General features: G+C 39.4%; 1 protein-coding gene across 2 annotated transcripts in view; it reads right to left on the bottom strand.

The window, feature by feature from the left end:
• fbxl17 (F-box and leucine-rich repeat protein 17) overlaps window positions 1–21,868 on the bottom strand; it is a 222,573-nt gene that overhangs the window by 39,682 nt on the left and 161,023 nt on the right. The window lies entirely within an intron of this gene.

A 21,868-nucleotide genomic window follows, 5' to 3' on the forward strand; every position in this document is an offset into this window, starting at 1 on the left:
TTGGGCATTTGATTTCAGTGGTACAGCCTGCAGAGGTCCTGGCATTCTGATCATGAGCCTTACCTAATTTATTTTAAAATAAAGATTTAAAAATATATCAAGGCCAAAAACGAATAAACAAAACAAGGTGTGTGTTGACTTTAAATCTTGGGTAGAAGTTTTAAAGTGTACAGCTGCATTCTAAAGAGAGACTGATTTACTAACATGAACTCTGACATCTGTACTATTCATCCACTTTTTTTGATAGTCTTTATCAATTCTAAATATGTTCTTATATATGTCAGTAAAAGTTAAACTAACCCAGAGCACTTGGACACTTTTGGTTTATTTTCCTTTTTGTGCACACGTCTCTCATAACATCATATTATTTTGTAAGAAAAGATGCATTTTTCTCCTATTCACAATGTGACAAAGAAACTGGGGAGTGGGAAATGTGCAGGGGCAATTACTGTATTTTTCATTTCAGACTAAAGGTACGGACAAAACAGTCTGCTGTGTTGGACAATTCCACTCTGTTTTTCCAACAGGCCTGCTCATCTTCAAAATACAGTATGCACTTAATGTCCTTCTGCTCTTTTAGAATCTTAAAGTCGTTTCAGCGACACCACAATTATGCTCAACAATTATCCTAACAGTTACCATGGTAAATGACCCAGAGTTTAACTTATTTTCTGTCTGCATCAGAAACCCAAGCACTTCCCTCGTCTCTGTTTTAAGAAACTCACTTTTTACCAAATCAACACTTGTACAAACACAGTGTGTGTATGCATGTGTATTTGCCAGAAATAAAGTGGGAAAAAAGTAAAAGCAAGCTACTCTTAAATTGCAAATCATCAATAAAGCGAGTATGAGTATTTTAAGTACAGCAAAAAAAAAGCAGCCCTATAACCATTTTGTTTTTTTATCCATATCAGCAATACAAAAAGCAAAACGTCTACCAAATACATCCATGGAAACTGATGGTCTAAACTCCAAACATTTGGTAAAAAAACAAAAACCGTCAAGAATAAAATCTTAGATTTATTGAAAACGTCTTACTGTGTTTAAGCCCCTAAACCCACAGAACCCCTAACCTCTAATTAAGGCATCTTGATTCTTGAATGTCCTCCAGCTCAAGAAAAAATAAAGCTTTGCTAATGTAGTCAGTAATGCTGGATGGACTGCTTTTCAATAGAACATAATGGGCAATTATCCTGCATGTGCACTAATGGCCACATTAACTGGCTGCAGAATGGGGGTGGATTATTTAGTAAACCAATGTTTTCAACCCATCTAGAGTTGCGCTGCACATACGTAGGCAGTCTGGAGAATTGGAACGCTGCAGCCCGCTCAGGTGAGGTTGAATCATTCATCAAACCAAAGCTACAGGCATTTAAAAGACCAACATCTGCTTGCATTTTGCAGCATCATGTCTCAGAGCCTCTACTTGCAGGGAAGAATGCAGGTTTTGCACTTCTGCAACATGCTGAAATCTTCTGCAAAATCTACAGCCAGCTTTTATGCACTTTCGTAAAGTCTTTGACATAATGTTACTTTTAATATATTTACAATCATGATAACAAGTAGGTATGGAAATAATTGAGTAAGGTTATGAAGTGAGGACAGGTTTTTTAGATCAGACTTAACTAAGCTCAAATCTTTTTAAAAAAGATTGTACATGCATGTACAGAGTTAGTTTTAGTCACAGCAAATGGTAAATAGAACGGCTCTTTTAGCACTTCCTCTTTTCCTCTTCATTTTCTCAGGTTGAGGCAGAGGGACTGCCTTCCTCCAGCCTGCCTCTGAAGTAGAGTCCCTCTGGTAAAATGGGAGTTATTTTCTCTTCGAGTGTTTACCTATAGGAATTCATTGGTTTTTTAAATTTTTTATAACACTGTAACACCTTAATTTTACAATTTTAAGTGCCCTGGGATAACTCTGGTTGAAAACTGTCACTGCATGAATAAAAATGAATTGAACACATCTTGTTCTTTTTACCTTAGTGCTTTAAAAAAACCTGCTGCACATGGTCACTCCACATTAGCAGTGAAGCTGCTGCACAAGGTTTTCACCTGCCATGTAGAGCTGCTTAGATTTCAGCGTCTTGCCTAAAGATACGTTGGTATGATCCTAGGAGACGCGCAGGACTGAACACCCAATCTTGACATTAGTGGACAACCAGTTCTAGCACCCTAGCAATAGTATCCCAAAATAACCTGTGCCACTATGCTTGACTACTGGTTATGTGAATACTGTTTAGAGTATAAGAACTTAAAATGCTAATAAGAAAAAGCCACAGAATCCCTCTGACTAGGCACTCGATGATTGTGTGGATGGAAAAACTCCTGAGGTGCAATTGTAAGAAAGAAGTTTGGGAAGCCTTTGGATTTCTGAACTGATTACTGATTACTAAATGCGGTCTGATCTTCAGTTAAGTTAAGTTAAGTTAAGTTCATGCCTTCATTATAATCACTAACATCCAGTTTTTCCTCACTTGATATGAATGAATTGGACACTCTTGGAGCCTCGCACTGTTTGGTATTCGTTCTGTAATTTAGCTTTAGGACGCTGCCTTTCTACTAAATATCACCCCCTTCGGTGAGGCCTTTGCAGTTATAAAACTTGTAAAATGAGCACAAGCTGTCTGCACTGCTGCTTTAGGCTGTGTCCATTTTAAAGCTCCCTGCAGAAAAACTGTGACTTGTGATACTAGTCTATACACACTGACTAAGCAAGATTGATTTTATATTGATCAAGATTGTTTCCAATGAACTTTTTTTTCCGTGTGTAAATCTGGGTTTAGATAAGTGGCACCTCATTTAATAGTGGATGTTAGCACTTTATACGGCTTCACAAAGCTAGGAAAATCAGAGGTCAGCAGAAGATATAAGGAGTCTAAATATAACCATTACTTATTCATCTCATTAGCTCTCATTCCCCGTGCTGTTTGTGTAAACAGACTCTCATATCTGCTCACGTGTAAACATAAACACAAGCCAGAAGCCAATTCACATACACACCTAATGTAGAACCTGTTCACCCTCAGCATCTCCCTTCACAATCACCTCCACAGCAATTAAGCTTGTTCTTTTTCTTCCACAAGTTTAGCCTGTCACACTTACCTCTCACTCTTTCATCATCCCTTGCTTCTAAGAAAGCCACGTGGCAGACAATATGAGACCTGTGGGGGCGGCGATATGACACAGCACCGACAGAAAGTAGCGACCTTGGTTTAAATCATACTGGCATGCAGATTTATCACTGTTTAACTTGTCCAAAGTGTCTCCTCTAGTTGGTGTAGATCTGACTGTGTGAGCTGGTTGGCTTTCCTTTGGGAGAGCCCCAAGTCCCAGCCAAGCTGAGCTCAGTTCTGTTCGGCTTAGTTTAACATGCAGCCACTACAATATCATACCATCAACTTTGCTACAAAATGCAGACGGAGACCGACTTCAGTTCACAAGAGATCACTTCCATTGTCAACAAAGGTACAGAAAAGAGCAGGCTTCTGCGGTTAGTCTTTTAACCAGATGTAAAAAAAATTTGATACTAGACATTCAATCCATTAATGATTTTACAAGTCTTCAGTAGCTAAAAATATGTAAAGAAAATGAAATTCAGAACTACTTTTCATCCACATAAACACAAACCTGTGGAGATTGTACAAAGACAGCCTGTTAAATGTATCCTGTCAATTGCAACTTGGAAGTAATGTTATCTTTACAAGGTGAAAGGGCTACATTTTTTTTATTAAACATTTGTTGGTAATTTCATATACATATTTCAATCCTGTCCTTTACCCTTATTTTACTGTATGCAGATTTTATGACATGAGGCCTTCTAGCTTTCCTTTTTTAGTCCTTTCAGCTAAATCAATACTGTGGTTGAGGTTCATTATTATGTCTTTCGGCACACTGTATATATGACTATACAGTATAAGGCACCGCCTACAATGCATTTGTTTCCAGCTGAAAAGATTTCCAGACACCAGTGTTGTTACTCCCCTGACAATTATGCATAATTCATCAAGAATGCAGAACACAAAGACGCACACATTACTGTACATGTGTCACGCCTACACAGATATATGGGCCACAGTGCTACAGTTTCAATGTGCTTGATGGATTTGATGGCCAAGTGGATTACGTAGGGTAAAAATCTAAGAGACGTGTAGAATGAATGTGATGAGAAAAAGGCAGAAAGAAAAAATAAATGAAAGTGAGGACCTTAAGGTCCTGATGAGGGACAAAAGGCAGAACTCAAACCAAGTTAGAATTTAGATGTTGTACAGATGATTGACAGAGTGAAATTAAAATTTGATAAAGTGCAATAAATAAATAAATTCATCATTAATTGTGTTTTGGGATTTGTTTGATTTTTTGGGGGGGGGTGATTGTGATGAACCATTTATGTTTTTTTCACCAAATAATTAAATTCTGAAAGTACCAAATCAAATTGGAGGCATGCATCATTCTATCTGCTATAATCAAAATCGTGTCTGAGATACTGTAAGTGACGGATGGATAAACAAGCAACCAGATGGGGACCAATTCACAGTCCAAGACAGAAATGGCTAGGAAAAAAAAAAATTATGCACAGGCACAATGAACCTTACAGCAGTGAGTGAGTGAGCAATTCAGAGATGAAAAGCAGTCATGAAAGGAGGAGAGAAAAGGTAAGCAGTCCTGCTGCATGAGGCGACAGGGGGTCTGCTTTTAGATGGATGGGTCCCAGCTATTGATAAGGTCAGACCTCATTTGCGCCAGACCTTTTACATTTTGCGAAATGTTGGCCTAGCCATTGGACTGTCAGGAGCAATTCGTCCCTGTGAAAAATGGACTGGCTCATTGAAAACTGTGACTCCATCGTAAAAGCATGAGGCCCTGGCGCTGTGCTGCTACTGTAACTCTTCTTATATAAAAGCTTCTCAGCCCTATTTGAAATCTCAACCATGCTGTTGTCTGTAGTCAGGCTTACTTGGGTTATTTCTGCCACTCTCCACATCATTGCAATTGAAAACTATTGTCTCTATGTCAGGATTGTCAGGATCACAGGTTGTCATTCTGGCATTTTTCTCCAAAAACCCATTCTGAAGTGCAACCCACAGACACTTCTACAGCTCATCTCCACCATCTTCTGCTGTTCTCCTATTCTCAGATTACAGCAGGCACAATGAAAGTAACAATACACAACATAAAAGAATAAAGAAGAAAAGGTCTTTTAAAATGTGAAAAAATAATCCACAGGGCTATTTTAATTAACCTGACAAACTGTCAGGCTTAACAGCAAGCACGAGTCACGATGCCTGTGGACTATATCACAGCCAAGGTCAAAGAAGGAAGGACTGATCTGATGTGTAGCTGTGTGTGGGCACATTCATGTGGGCACTGTGTGTGTAACACAGTGAGAGGCCTGTCTCATGTGAGATCTGTCTCATAATGAAAGCAACGGTAGCATATTAACCCAGACAGGGCAAAAGTACAAGCGGTATAAAAACGAGCAATCAGAGAAGTGGGATGTTTGGTCAGAGAGATGGCATCGGCCATCAGTTAAACTTTTTGACCCCAAGAATTGCATTAAAACCCTTTACTCATAACTAGGCCAAGTACCACCTTTGACAACTGCTGTGTTTAAATGTCCTCTTTTCTTTAAATATAATGCATTTTACAGTACAGACCCATGTAATCCTCAAATCTCACATTCATCACTCTTCTTGCAGGCTTTCCACTTATTTAACTTACAAAGCAAGAATGAAAATTAGACTTTACTTTTAAGCAAATTTGCAGTCTGTTTCTTTCATGAAGCTTGGTGGCCTATATGACAAACCTATGGCTAAGAGGTAATTCGTTTAACTTTCGGGTGGAGCATTCAGGATCCATTAATTTATGGAGTAGATGCTTAAACCAGCGTAAAGCACATTTCCTAGATTGTCCAGCACACACTTCAGATGAGCTTGGCATCTAATTTGTTGGGGGAAAAAAACAACAAAACAACAGCCGATCCATGTCAGCTTTTAATGTAAAATACAACCCCTTTTGATTAAATTGGACTTTGTGCATCACAAACAAGCCCATATATCAAAAAGTAGGAATTCACTTTATTTCATCTGTTCATCATTAAAGTACATAAAAAGCTGACCCTCCTACTCCTTTGGACAAGGACATATAACTTCAGTCCAAGAGGACTGTAACTCCCTACACTAAGACACCAACCTGGCAAATCTCCAAGGCACAGTTAAAGCAGCTTCCATAAAATAATGCTACCATCAGTGATTCAGATATGCAATCCAATTGCATCTCATCAGCCCACTGGTCACTTCCATAAAAGAGTGCTGTCGGCACTACTGAGTACGCTCAGAGTTTATTCAACAGCATTTCTTAGATGTTTCTTAGGGGTTTAACAAACAACAGATCGACTGGCATTCACATGGGAAAATCCACATTGATGCAGTGTACCAAGCATCCGCCACTAACAAGGTGAGTAAGAGGTTGGCCTGGTTTAGACTTGTGGACGTTTCAACCATATCCATCTTAATCAAAACTACAGATGTTCTTTCAGCTCTAATATGCCTATTTATAAAATATGCAGCTGCAGCAGCAACACAGAGCTGTAACAGTAGACTGTCATAGATCAAAGTAGCTACAGTCAACAGAGGTAATGAGCAGGTCGCATGTTAAAAAACACAAGGTACTGTAATGAGTTCTACAAAACAGATGAAAATGCTAAGGGCATCTGGGCTATCTTTGATGCCATATAGATACCATATAGGTATCTTGCCAGGCAGAAGAATGTAAATCCTCTAATGCCATCCACCATAGGCAGCAGGCAGCAGGCAGCTAGCGTGACCGAGGCTGACACAGACCTCAGGCTAATTGACATAACAGGCCAGATTGGTGTGTCTGGATAACCTGGCTTCCTCGTGTTTACATTGGAACTCACTCGCCATTAGTCATTAGGGGTGCACACAGGAACCAAATCGTGCAAGACGGCATTGTCATGGATCCATGCAAACAAAATATATACATGTATATTTCTTGATGTGTTGTCAAAATCTCATTCCTGACAAGAACAGGACACAACATAAAGCCTCTGTGTTTCACATTCATCTTTTTAAACAAAGCACAGTTTGTTTGCTTTACTTAACTGGAGCAAAGTAGAGGTAAAAAGGTAGAAACTCCAAGCAAAAATAAAAAGTACCTGGTTGGCTAGGAAAAAAGAAAGAGGCGTACCCCTCTGGTTTTAAGAGTTTGCGTCAGCTTTACCTTTTAGCATGCTCACTGTGAAGGAAACTGTATTAAAAATGCAAACAAGAGTGATGTAAAGAAAAATTTCCAGAGAAACTGCTGGTATACAAGTAGCCACATACTGGCAACATGCAGCGTTAATAATGCAATATAATGGAGAAGCCAGTCATGGAATATAATATAGCACTGTCAGCTTCTGTCAAAGATCACTTTAGTGAATAAAAAGGCAAAATTACAAATTACTGGTCTTGAACATTCTTATGCAGCTGTAGCTAAGTTTAAAAAGTAAATGATATATTTCCATTCAAGGTTAAAATTGTTCTCAAACAAATTTAGTAACTATAGGAAAGTTGCCTGAGGACACAAAAAAGCAGTCAGAAAGAGTTTTAACAAAATAAAAAAAATCCCTCTTTGCCTTTTGCACTATTTCCTGCAGCTATGATATAAACATGCAGTGCACGTATGAGATCCCTGATTCTGACCATGACAACAATATATTGTCTTTGCACGCATCTTCCTTTCCAGGCTAATAGCCTGCTAGCTCCAGCTTAGGTGGCTGGCCGACCCTGACTGCTGCCATATCAAGCAGAGACCTCTGAGCTGAAATCAATAGCAGGTCTGTGGATAGAGCCTGTTTGTCACCACGTCCCTGGTCTGTCAGTCACCACACCCTATGTCCTTCATCTGCTGCATTCACGTAACCTGGCCGAGGGGCTGTCCATGAAAGAGCCCTTGGAAAATCAAAAAGTCAAATAATTTTCGATTAGAATGCCGTTAATTGCATGGGCTCAAATATTAGTAAAGTAGGCAGGTCATAAGGCCTGTGGCTGTACTTGCTTTTTTTACACAGTGTGGAAGAAACTTTAATTTGCTGTCCAAGTTCCATCTATAACAATTGTTAATTATGCTTAAATTGATCACTGTATTCATTACAAATAGGTGTTTTCTCAACCAGTGGATTATTAATTATACAAAGCAAAAACACAATATATTGCATCCAAATCATTAAATTCAGGTGTTGCAACAGGTGTATAAAATCAAGCACCCAGGCATGCACACTGCTTCTACAATCATTTGTGAAATAATGCGTCGCTCTCAGGAGCTCCATGAATTCCAGGGTGGTACCGTGATAGGATGCCACCGGTGCAACAAGTCCATTTGTGAAATTTCCTCGCCACTGAATATTTCTCAGTCAACTATTAGTGGTATTATAACAAAGTGGAAGCAACTGGGAACAACAGCAACTCAACCATGAAGTGATAGGTCAGATAAAATAACAGAGCGGGGTCAGCAGAGCGTGTACTGAGGTCACCAACTTTCTGTAGCGTGAACCTACAGACCTCCAAATTTCATGTGGTATTCGGATTAGCTCAAGAGTCTGGGTTTGGCGGTTTCCAGAAGACAGGTACTTATCTGACTATACTGTGCCAAGTGTAAAGTTAATTGGAGGGGGGATTATGGTGTGGGGTTGTTTTCAGGAGTTGAGCTCGACCCCTTCGTGCCTCAGCATACGAGGACACTTTAACCAATTTCATTCTCTCAACTTTGTGGGTACAGTTTGGGAATGGGCCCTTTCTGTTTCAACATGAATGTGTACCAGGGCACAAAGCAAGGTCCACAAAGACATGGTTGAGCAGGTTTGGTGTAGGAGAACTTGACTGGCCTGCACAGAGACCTGACCTCAACCCAAAAAAATATCTTTGAGATGAATTACTGCAAGCCAGGCCTTCTCTTTCTGTCCATCACTGTCTGACCTTACAAATGCGCTTGCAATACACACACTCCTAAACCTCATGCAAAGCCTTCCTATGAGAGTTGAAGCTGTTATAGCTTGGATTAAGAATTGGATAGTTCATATGCAAGTGATGGCAGACAAACAAATACTTTTGGCAGTGCAGTGTACATTGAAATAAATGGTAACCTATAAGCAATGGATGTTCTTAATAATTAACACAAGATTAGTGATGCAAAGCTAAACTTAAAATACAGCATAGAAAATTTCTGTTAAATTTAAGGAGCAGGACATGTTGTATTAATAATACCACCTGTAATTTCCATTTAGAATTCTTCATTTGTAAAATATGGTTATTTAATGTAACCAACTGAGGTTTAGCTACTGGGCAGAGAACATCAATGATCTTTAATTTTGCATTCAACTCTGACAAACACAAAGAGGCTAATCAAACCCCATAGAGGTCGCTTTTGTCATCCCACTACTCACCTGGAGCGCTTGAATCCTTAGATTTAAAGATAGATTTAAATGTTGGATATTGTGGTTTTTAAAACTACTCTCTCTTTTTTATTCATTTATTTCATTATTTTATTTATTTATTTATGTATTGCCTTTGTGGACAGCTAAACTAGTGTAACATAAAGAGAGAGGATGGCATGCACCACAGGCTTGAATCATATTTGCAACTTTCTACCACACTTGTCCAATTCATTAATAGTAAGGCGGTAAACTTAATTTATATAAAGAAAAGTGAAGTTGACAAGTGTAGTTGTGTAGTCTATAAAGTTCAGTCTAACCTTAAATGTCATACGCTAGGAGAACAAAGAAGGCAACATGCTCTTAAGGTGGTAGTGCTTAAGGTTTTTTGGAGGAGGCACTTAGAGAGAATTGATTAATCCTAACAAAAAAAAAAGGAAACAGAAACAAAGAAAGACACTGCCCAGTGGCTTTAAAGGCTCATTTGAAAGGGTGTCAAGAACAACCAGAAACTCCACTTATCACTGGAAGCTGGCACCTAGCTCCCTATAGGAAACGTTTCAGCTCAGGGTGTCTGACAACCAATCTCTCTTCAAACCCACATTAGAAGGATTTCTGACACATGGCAACTGATAGTCCGATGTGGCAGACTTCTCTTTAACAGAAGCTGCAAAGCAACACAGATCTGATGGCATCAACTCTTCTCTTACCTCTGTTGGAGGAACTCCATATGCTTACCTCGGATTACCTCTGTAGGAGACAATAGTCGAGGCATCTCCCAACTCCTCTCAAGATGTAAGCCTTGAGGAGCTGCCCCAGGTTGGGCTCTCAACCTACAACACAGGTTACTTGAAAAAATGTATTTGATATTTGGGTTTTGACTGAGGCAGCAACTCATAGCTGAATGGTGGTATAAGTGTTAGAATATGCTCTTTTTGTGAAGACGTGGGTGGTACGCCAAAGTTTATCAGCTAAGCAAACATTCAAGGCAATATATTGCAAAAATATATCCAAACTGATGTATTTAAGTTGTTTAAGTGTTAATTATTTAATTCTGACACAGAATGTTTGCTCCCTCAATCAAGCAAGTGCTGAAAAATATTGTGACTGACTCAAAAGTGCTCTAAGGGTGCAAAGACTGGATCAAAATTAAAGCTGAACAGTCAGCCCAGAGTAATTATCTATGTAATTAATTTGCTCTGAATATTTCCAGACGTGGGCTGTGCCAGCTAAACTAGTAAAGGGGTCAGGAAGAAAAAGCTATAGCTAATGAAGAGATATGAATAAAAGGAGGAGAACATGTTGCTGTGGGAGAGCTAGATGAGGTACAAGCAACAGAGTAGGGGTTAGCTACCTCCACAAACACAAGGTACTTCTGGGGGAGGGGCTGTTTAAACATAACAATGGCTAAGAAAGATTGATTTACAGTGGTGTTGCTTGGAGACAACACAGGCACAGCACGCCGGCTCATGGAGGAAATGACAGAACTGTTTTCCAGGCGTCTTGTGCGAGTTCCATTATGCTCCGAGGTGTGTTCAGACAGAAAGCAAAGTGAAGTAGCTCTGTGCTGATTTGCACCAAACACCCAGTGTACAAATTGCACAGACATTTGCTTTAACCTAGTCAGAAAATTTTTTTATATTGATTGCACATGCTGCTTCTGGTTGATCTCAACGCTTAATCGAGCTCCCCACCCTCCATTTCCTTAAGTCTGCCCACTTTTTTTCTGTGCTTCTGCTTTACAACGAACCATCATGATGACTCTGTATGCCACGTGAATTAGCAGTGAGTTCCAAATGACATTCTCAGCCATTTTTTGAACATTTATGTGACAATCTTAAGAAATATTGACAAGAGAGCGCAAAAACACAGAGCCTAATTCGAGGTTAAACTACACTTAAATGAAACTATGATGTCAGGATGGTTAATAACTTTCAGGGGGTGCCGGACAAAGGTAAACTGATCTTAATAATGTTTAGTGTTATAGTGGAATTCATTCTAGATCACATACTGTAAACATAAGTCCTTAAAAGCTTCTTAAATCAAACCCCTTAACCCCAGCTATTACAAGTGTTTATTTTATGAATTTACAGAGCTGTGCTTTAAACCATTAAAACAGCAGGAAAGTGCTCATTAAAATTAGACTTTCAAAAGTCCCAGTACTGAATTATCAGTCATTTCAATGTTTGCGCTTCTATTTCAGAGCACATGTGCAATCATTCAGATGACATGTACACTCATGCACACACACACAAGCACACACAGAACTTGCCACGCTGTCTCTAGTCAGAGCATATGGTGGATATTTAATATTTTTCGAAATGTCAGTGAAGCCTGTTCGCAAGTGTCGCCACCAAATCCCTGCTGGGATTTTTAAAAAGAAAAGAAAGAAAAGCAAAAAAAAAAAAACGCTGAACTCGCTTAGATACAAAACCACTTTCGACCTCACCATTCAGGGAAGAAAATTAAGGAAAACAAGTCTGCAAGAGCAGGAGAAAATGCACAGACAAGTGCTGGATTAATGTGAACCAGAAGTAGGAATCAAGAAGAGCGTTTAAGGGATTTTCCTCATTGCACATTCCTGTACAAACACGCACACACCTATCTCTTTGCACAGCCATAACACGAACGCTCCAGTCATTAAGCCTCCAGTGTCGCCCGCCACAAGAAACATTTCAATAAAGGCTGTTAATTAACATGCAAGGCGATTAGAATGTCATGTTTCAGAACGGGCAGCGATCTGTCTTCCTGTCACTTTACATGCACGCACACAAACACACACGTATTGGTGCACACGCCTCACAGCCAGTGACTTAATGGCTTTTTTCACCTGCACTTAGCAATGGACTATGGTCTGTGAATAATAAGTGAGAAGACAGAGGAAAACAGGAGAGGGGGAGATGGAGTAGGAGTGAAAAAGAGATGTATTTCATGGTCTGACTGTCAATATAAATGCCATATTCTACTGAGCATTTTATATATTCACTCCTATTTACCTACTTCTTCTTCTTCATAGATGTGAACATCTTTCTCCTGCAAAAAGACAGCACTAGTATTTATATATGTTGTTTACTTGGACTCATCTTATAATTTACTGAAAACCAGAAGAAAAATTGAGGGAGATGCTTCAAACTCCATTACAACATTTTTTGCTTTAAAAAGGACACAAACAGACCCCAGTTTGATGTATTCTCTCAACAAACTGGCTTCACTCCACTCCAGTAAAAGGGCATTTTCTTTGGCTCTGTGTAAGTTTGTATGTCTACACTTATTGTATTAGCTAGACGTCAAGGCCACAGAAATAGCTATGATTGTACTCGGAGAAGTGGGGGAAAATAGGTGTCGATAAAATGCATCTTATGCCACAATGGAGGCACGTTTGCTGCATTCCAATAGGGTTACTTTGAGCACCTGCGGCAAAGCGGAGTCACACAGAGTGGAGAGACACTCTAAACAATCAGCGCCCTTGGGTCTCACAAACACAATCTTTACAGACAAGGGAGGGGAAAACACACTTCCACAATTACAGCTAAGAAATGCAATTTAATTATAGTCAGTGCTTGAAACACCTTGCTAGCGTCTGCTGTAGCGTGTTCTTCAGTGACTGTGTGCATTTCCATGTACATCTCTGAAGTGTTAGTTACAAACATATGACAGTGTTTCCACACAAGAACTGAAAATTTCATCGCACAAACTGTGCAGAGCGAGTGAAATGTCACAGCCTATAGCCAAACAATAAACAGGAAAACATAGAGCTAATGTTTACCTGAGCTCCCCAGGGTATGTCCATTGGTGGGAGGCAGAATTTCCAAGTGCAATTTTGAAGCGCTTATAGCTCAGTAAGCACGTGTATATGGGTGTGTGTTTATGTAACATCTCCAATGAGGTATAATCCAAACTAATAAGAAGTAATAAAGGCAGTGTTGACCTTGTAATAGCTGGTTTCCTGCCAAACGTGGGGCCTGAAAAGCTGTCTTTGTGCGACTGAGGCTGCTGTTGAGTCTGATCACTACAAGGGTTAACTAAACCAACACCAAACAAGGCCTTTCTCTATCAGAGACTCTAGACTAGACAGCACCTTGAAATGAAACAAACTAACACAAAATGACATGTTTTAGTGACTTGCATGTGAATCACAAGGTCAAACAGAGATGTTGTGATGTGTGAGGTAATTTCTGGGAGTGTGGAGAGTTGATGATAAAATATATTCTGGCACATGCATTTTATATGACTCCCTAGGTTTATTAATGTACAAGTCCTAAGTCTAGGGTACTTTTACACTTCTTTATTTTGCCAATCAACAATTCTTACTCAAATTTTAACCTAACAACCTCAGGAGATTGTGTATTTTTAAAAGCATGACAAAAAAGTTCTGAATATGAGGATGAGATTTGGTTCCTGACTAACTCCTCTTTATCGAGTATTATCAGCTTTATCTATTTACTTAATTATTTTTACAAATAATCCTATCAGGGGGCAGGGTTATCTCCAGGTGACCTGAGATGTCATAACAGAACATCTTTGTGCCACAAAACCACCACCTGTACTCATTCATAAAAATTGCATTATTGGCTTTGAGTGGATGGAATCAGTTTATTTAGGCCTCAGTCACACAACTTAGAGATTGCAACCAGATATTTACTCCTCAACCAGTCAGAAAGTGGTTGCTAGCTGTCACTAGGTGAAAGTAGCTGCAAAGAGGGTGTTGCACCTCCTTGTCATTGCTCTGGTTGTTAGTAGATTACCACAGTCACCCACAGTTTGCATGAAGGAAGTGTGATTCAAAGTGGAAATGGAGAATGTTTACCTTTAAAGCAAAAGGTGTGCCTGTTGCAAAATGTTACATGGTGCAACGTTTACTGTGAAGGTGAATGGTCTTCTCACAGATTTGCTACCACATCATGAGTAGTTAAGTGTCTGTAAGACCAGTTGGTGCCTTCCATTCAATTCTACTGCGATAGTGAGTCAATCGCAAAGAGGTTTGTGGTGCAGCACTTTATACAATTTTTTTGATAAATTTCACCTAGCGACTGCCAGGAACCACTTCTGAACCACTTGGGAAATACACACTTTTCCCTAGAGACCTGTGGTTGCCAAGGGGTGTCTCTGATCAGACTGACCAACATGACTGGGGGTTTAGGGCTGATTTCCCAGCCACTGTAAACATCCTCCAGCAAACACTCGCCAACCAGTATGGGACAACACATTTTTCCCCAGTGACCACATGTTCCCAGGGAGCTGCTATCCAGTCTCTAGGCACGTGTGACTGGGCTTTACCCATCAATGCTTAAGCATTGGAAACACACATAACGATCCATTTCAAGTACTGACTGAGTTTAGCTTTGAGACTTTTAATACATAATACTTTTAATAATGGAAACACAAGTGATCAACCTTTCACTGCAAAACCTAGCATTAAATACTGACAAAAATATAATTCAAAGAATGGTCAAATGTTATAGGTCAACACAAAAACCTCTTATATGGATATCATCAAATAAAGCTCTGTTTTGTTTTGGGGGTTTTTGTACTGGAGGCTGCACGATAAAGCAGAAAAGGAAGGTCAAGCTGCACAGTTTTTTCTCCTTTTTCTTTCTTTCTTTTTTTATTTTTTGCTAAAGGTTTGATGCCTCTGTGGGACAACTCAACAGATGAATATTCTATCTGCAGAGGTAGGCAGCCTTGAAGCAGTGAACCTTAACAGCAGAAATGTTCAAACACAATTCATTACTTGCTCTCCTGAGCTCACCTTTTCGTACTTCATCTGATTCCACTCTGGTGTCTTTGTGGGTTCAACACTACAGAGCCTCGCCATAGGCCTTAAACAGCCTTGAAAATAGCGAGGAAAAGAACAGCCTCCACATAGCCCCCTATTTGCCATCCACACCGAGCTCTTGTTTAGGTTAGTGCTTGTGGATGAAGGTTTCGATAACATTTTACTAACCTGCCTTATCTACCAGTTTTAGCCACTATTTTCCAAAGGCTTAAAAACACACTTGAATATCATCTGCTGGTTTTAGTAAGTTTAAATGGAGACAGTAACAGTATATTAAGCCTTTGCAGGGATGACTGTATGCATGTACAGGAAAGATTTTCTTATAGCGTGTAATAATTTGAAGTTTGTTTTCATTTTTTAACATGAATGTGTCATACACAAGCATGAGGACAGCTGCTCTGTTCACAATCACTGATTCTTAAAATGCTCACACCTGACAGACAAACGTTCACAAACATCTACATAATATTCACACATAGTAGATACCTACAGGCATGTATGTCACTTTTGGAAAAAGGGGAAAAAAAATTCACTGTTCATAATAATTGTGCCTAAAACAGAAGGCACACGCGTTTTAATAGCATGTGCTCACTCCTTAGCTGACAAACCACTCCACAGTCAGTCTTTCACTTGATGCACACTGCAGTGAACAATATGATATGCATATAAACTCATCCTCACACAACCAGAAATGACACCCAGATGAGCAATAGCGCAAACAGGCCCCCCAAGTGTCTCTTTCCTGTATCTGGGTGTCACGCATATAATTGAGGGCTTACAACGCGCTCCCCTTCTGTTAAGCCTTCCTATCTATCGGGCCACACACTGCTCTCACAAACTGCCCTCCACTGGTACACATCTGATTAGGCTTGCTCTGTAAATGAAGCTTTACAGGACAGACTGATAACAGAAGGAGAGTGGATAGGAGCAGGGCAGGGGGAAAAAGGAAGATTAGAATATGTAAAGAGGAAGCGAGGCATAGACAGACTTGAGTACCGAACAAGAACATCTAGGTAGAGACAAGAGTGTGAGGAATACAACGTTGTGTAGCAGGTGGAGAGGCAGAATGAGGCTACGATGAAGTAGTTACTGTGTAAATGGGAGAATTCTTATTTCACTTGGAATCAAGGAAAAAATACGCCTTGTAATTGCTTTGGTTGCTAGCTGATTGCCATGCATGCCTATAGGTCTGCATGCCAACTTGTCTGTAAACACTTGCCAACTATTCTCTGACCAGTTATTTTCAAAATCAAAGGTTTTCTGAAACATGTTTGTGCAGTGGTGCACTTTTATTTTGAATTCAAACAGTTTCCATCAAAGCTTTCACAGTTTTACTACTAAGAGAGTAGTTGCCAAGTGCAGACAAGTTGGCGTCTTCCATGCAAACTATGGGTAACAACAGCAATCTGCTAGAGAACAAAGCAATCACAAGCCCTCTCTTTGTAAACAATTTCATCTAATGAGTGCCAGAAACCAGTTGCAAGGGGTAGTTACTAGAGGACATTAACTGGTCTCTAAGCCTGTGTGACTGAGGTCTAAAACATGAGTGCCTATTGGGTGCTGGGCTATCATTTACTGCTCTACAGTCACTGCAAGGGCCAGTATCAATGTGTGCCGCACAGCTGTCACACTGAGGAACATATATGCTACATCAAAAAGCAATATTAAATCCTAATTCGCATTTAAAATTTTCAATTAACTTTAAGTGAATTCACAAAGGTAATCATCTATTTTAGCTTGCCCTCAGGATTTTAATCACCTTTCATCTGTTTTTGCATTCATTAAGCTGAAGTCATACACCAGGGCTACTCAATTTGTAGCCTGAAGTCACTTTGAATAGTCAGCCTGATTTGTTTTGAACAAATAATTGAAAACAATATTAATTTACTGTTTTAAAAAAAATATGTGCCTTGAGATGTTTTACACAAAAGTAATATGCTGGAAAAACTTTTAATACCCTGGCAAAGGTAATACTGAACAGGTTTAAAACCATTGCGGGCTTTATTCAAGTACAATAAACAAAAAAATTCTTGATTGGTAACAAACTAAAACAAGCCCTGTGCTAACACCAGATGGAATTTATGAAAACTTCCAAAATAAGAAAGAAGTTGTTAGAAGGCAAACACTAAGGAAGTGTGTGCTTTTAGCTTTAAGGTAAGGGAATACCTTTACTGCCAATCGAAGAATCCTATGCAATCCTAAACATTATACAAAACAGGCATATGCTGAATGAAGTACATATGCTGTGTTGGAGTAAATCACGATTTGTGCCAAGACAGCAACTTCCCACTCCTTTTATGTATAAAGAGCAGCGAATTATACATGCCTTTTATCATATAAACATGTACAAACGCACACATTCTGTCTAATGGCAGGGGGCTTTGCTCTACTTTTATCAGTGCCATTGATCAAATGATGAGGGGGGAATAGCCAGCACCCGGTGTGACACTGTGGCTTTTTGCCAGAACTGCTGCTGAAACATATTTAAGAGTCATGAGCTGAGCCATTTAAACACGGCCAATGCATTATGTATTATGGCCATTCTCTGTCAGCTGAATGATGTACAATGCATTTGTCAAACAATGAAGTAACAGCATGAGAGGACGTCACACGGACAGAGAAAAGGGGGCAAAAAAGGAATGAATAACTTTAGGGGCCAATGAAAAGTGCAAGTGAGAAAAGACAAGACAAGAAAAGAAAAGAAAAGAAAAAAGAAAAGAAAAGATGATATTAGGAATCCAAATGAAATGTGACCTTTAAGTACAAATAGATTTTACATTTAGATACTTCAGTAACCTTCCTGTAAGCAGAAGAATCCTACAGAGATAAAGACGGGGATGTTCTCTCGGACAGCGGCCACCGAGGTGGAGTAAACCATGGCGACTATGGGAGGTAAATGACAGGTCAAAGGTCTGAGCCAGCAGGAGGAAATGACATCGGCAGGAAATATGAATAAACAGTGGGGGATAATCATCCAATACAAGCACTGACCTTGCAAGGGATTAGCAGTGGCATTATCTCTCAAATATACAGATGTAGAAAAATGAGGGAGTGAATGACCTTCTAAGAAGAAAGTTTGTAATATCGAGTGTAACTGAACTCCAACACAATCTTAACAGCAGCAGGCTGCTATTGACTTGCAGCAGATTAAAGTGTTAAATTTAACTGGTGAACTGTCGCTAATCACATATTAGGAAACTGAAATTTAAATTGAGTAGGCCAAGTTGTAATTTATTTACTTATTTTTCATTTTGACAGTTTTAGGAGTGACAACAGTTTTGGTATTATCGTTTGGGGTAATTGTAGGTTTTTCAGATAAATTATTCTGAGGCTACAAGAAAAAGATGAGTGCCATTCAAAGTGAATAAAAACATTTTTTTAAGCCTCAATGGTGAAGAACACATCTCAATTAAAGAGCTTGGCCTAGAGCAAAAACAGCATCCAGATTTTCTTTTAGTATTACATCTTGTGCTGCTTTTTGCCTTTACTTAGTGGACTTTGTACGACTAAATAAGAAAAATTAACATACTGGGAAAATGCGAAAGGACAACTGGGGTTATTTTTATACGATGAGGCTACAACATTAGTTAAACATGCAGTATTACTGCATCTAAAAGGTCACAGCTCACTCATTTGGACAGCTGAATCATTTACAGCAGAGATGGGCAATTAATTTTCCCAAGGGGCCACGTGAGAAACTGGGACTGTTGTGCAGAGCCACACCAATAAGATGAACTCAATTCTGTTCAATATTCATTTTATCTCTTTATATTTTGCTACTGGTAAGATGAGATGTTACAATTAGGCAGTGAAACTGTAAATACAGTACTGTGCAAAAGTCTTGAGTCATCCTTACTGTATGTCTTTATACTGTACTTCACTAGGAAAATGGGAAATAGGTACAGTGAAGTATTGAGACATTGCAAACATGTATGACAATACAGTATACAAGGCAAATACAGAGTTTGTACAATTCTAACAAGCTTAAAAGTCAATATTTAATATGACCATCTTTTACTCAACACAGCCTGAAGTCTCTTAGCTAAGCTTTCTTGTAATTTTTTTCTTTAAATACTCTTCAGGAAAAGTTCTCCAGGCTTCCTGAATTACATCCAAAGCTCTTGTTTGGATATTGGCTGCCTATTTTATTCATTCCCTGTCAAGATGATCCCACGCTGCTTCAATGACTTTGAGGTCTGTGCTCTGGGGAAGCCATTGTGTGTTTTTCTATCCAGATAAGCTTTCCAGATAATACCAATCAGACACTTTCCAGATGGTATTGATCAAAATGTGATGGTACATTTCTACATTCATAATTCCATCAATATTGACGAGATCTCCAACACCACTGGCTGAAACCATGACAGAGCCTCTACCATGTTTGGATTCATCATCATAAGAGCTGTTGCCTCTGATTTCAGTCCTGTTCTTGGGAAATCTAACATACCTTAGCCTTTTCTCAATGTTTTCTTTTGTTGAGAATGGCTTCTTGACTGCGATCATTTCTGATTACTCTTCATTGATGGGTCGATGTGTCTCTTGGGTCTCGTTTCAGGTCTTTGCTGGATATTTTTTCCTATTTCTTAAGAAAATACAGAGTGTTTTAGGCTTGACATGCTTTTCCCAATTAATCATTTTTAATGTCTGCTGTTAACTTTGGCATTTTCCACAGATTCAACTATAGAAATGGGAACAGGTTGCTAATAACAAAAACGTTATTTAAATTTCTGTCATACAGACACAATTCTGGTTCATCCCTTGAGGGCCGATGCTTGAACAATTCTAAAATCAGTGTTAATTGTTTCAACAAATGGGTGAGGAAAAAAACGGGAAAAAACATTTCTCTAAAAAAATTAATAAAACAAAAGCCCAAAAAAATGTAGGTAGATCAGCTAAAGCGGCAATACAGGATCAAAAGCATGTCAGTGAAAAACAAAATATCTCTTTCATGAACAGTAAATTGTCATCTTCTTAAAGCGCTCTGCTAAACTAGAGCTAATTACACAACCCACAACAGGATACTTAACTATTAAAAACTCCCAAGTCAGGGCAACAACTTACATCAACGCCCACATAACTTAAAGGACAACTGCATTCCCAGCAGAGAGAGAGATGAGTAGGAGGAAGATGAGGAGATTGAGACTGAATAAGAGCGCAAGACAGGGAGGAGGAAGAAAGTTGGCAAGAACAAGAAAATAAAACGTGATAACCACAGTAAAAAAAAAAAAGGAGCCTCCGAGTTATTATAGCAACACTGAGCATTTTACACCTGTCCACGGGTTGTATCAGTGCTACTCGGAAGCAATGGCACAGTGGATGTGATGCTGCCTCTAGAGAAATACTTTCAGACTCAGAGACACACACAATGAAACTAATAAGAGAAATAAGAAAATGCAATGTTTCACTTCTATAAACAAATTCCTTGTAGCCAGCAATAACAGGGACATCTTCTACACTTACACAGCTTGGTGTTATTGTGTCCCATGGGCACAGTTAAAGTGTACTATTATTAGGAACTGCAGGCCTGAAAGGAAGAGGGAGAGATTGTCGGAGTGAGATAGAGAAAGAACAAATGGACCATTTATATCAAAGCTTCATAAACACACATGGGGCCTATTGTTACTAAGGCTACCTCTATTGAAAACGAAAACACTATTGTCATCCAACAGCTCATAGATACGTGATTACATCCTGTGGCGCCACACACACTCTCGCGCTCACTCATAAAGAGGAACACATACATCTGTGTACACAGAGAGGACAAACACATTTACATAAATCTGTACATAAACACATACGCCCAAGTCATTTCAGTGCTTCCCCTTCACAGATTTAAGCCTAAAATAGCAGAGGCTTAAGGATTTTTTTCTCCACAAGTTACAGGAAAGCGTGTGTGCTGAAGCTGGCTGATGTGTGTGTGAGACGGAGGATATTAGCAAAAGCTCAAAAGTGCATCTATAATATGTGTGTACTGTCTGTGTGATTGTGTTCGAGTCTGTGTGTGTAAATGCAAACGAGGCTTGCCCGGCTGTAATCCCCGAAGCAAGAGTACGCGTGTGTTAGCGGGTGCGAGAGAGAAAGTGTGTGACCAGTAAGATGGTCGACGGCGTAAGCTTCAGCCTTCACAGCTTAAGCCCCCCTCACTTTTCTACCCCATAAGGCAAACAGTGGATAGACCACAGGGCTTAGCAGGAGAAAGAGGAGAAGAGGACAATATATGGAAACTAATTCAATTTCAGCCTCTTTGCGCAGCTCCCCGATCTGCAAATACCACCACAGGCTGATGTAAGGAAATGGAAATCTCAACTTATATACTTCAGACTATGGAGTATCTGTAGATTGGAATCCTATATAAGCGCACTTCTGCACTTGAGGAGCAGTCATGCAGTTAAATGCCTTCTCCATGTGAGGTTCAAGTCCAGCCTCTCAAGCTGTTTCTGCTCCCTCGTTACCTGTCACCGTCTCAGTTTTCCTGTATATTACCTAATGAACTTTCCAAACTCACAACTGGTGAGGAACTGGTTATTCTTCTTTTCTCTACAGAAAGGCTGGCTTGCAGCTTGATGACTATTGTCACAGGCAAGTTTCCCCCCCCCAACAGAAGCATCTTCACCAATTAGAAATTTTTTTTGATTGAGTCAGTTTGAAACAAATATTCAGGGG

Source organism: Oreochromis niloticus, linkage group LG12, assembly GCF_001858045.2.
Source record: "Oreochromis niloticus isolate F11D_XX linkage group LG12, O_niloticus_UMD_NMBU, whole genome shotgun sequence".
NCBI classification, from domain to species: Eukaryota; Metazoa; Chordata; class Actinopteri; order Cichliformes; family Cichlidae; genus Oreochromis; species Oreochromis niloticus.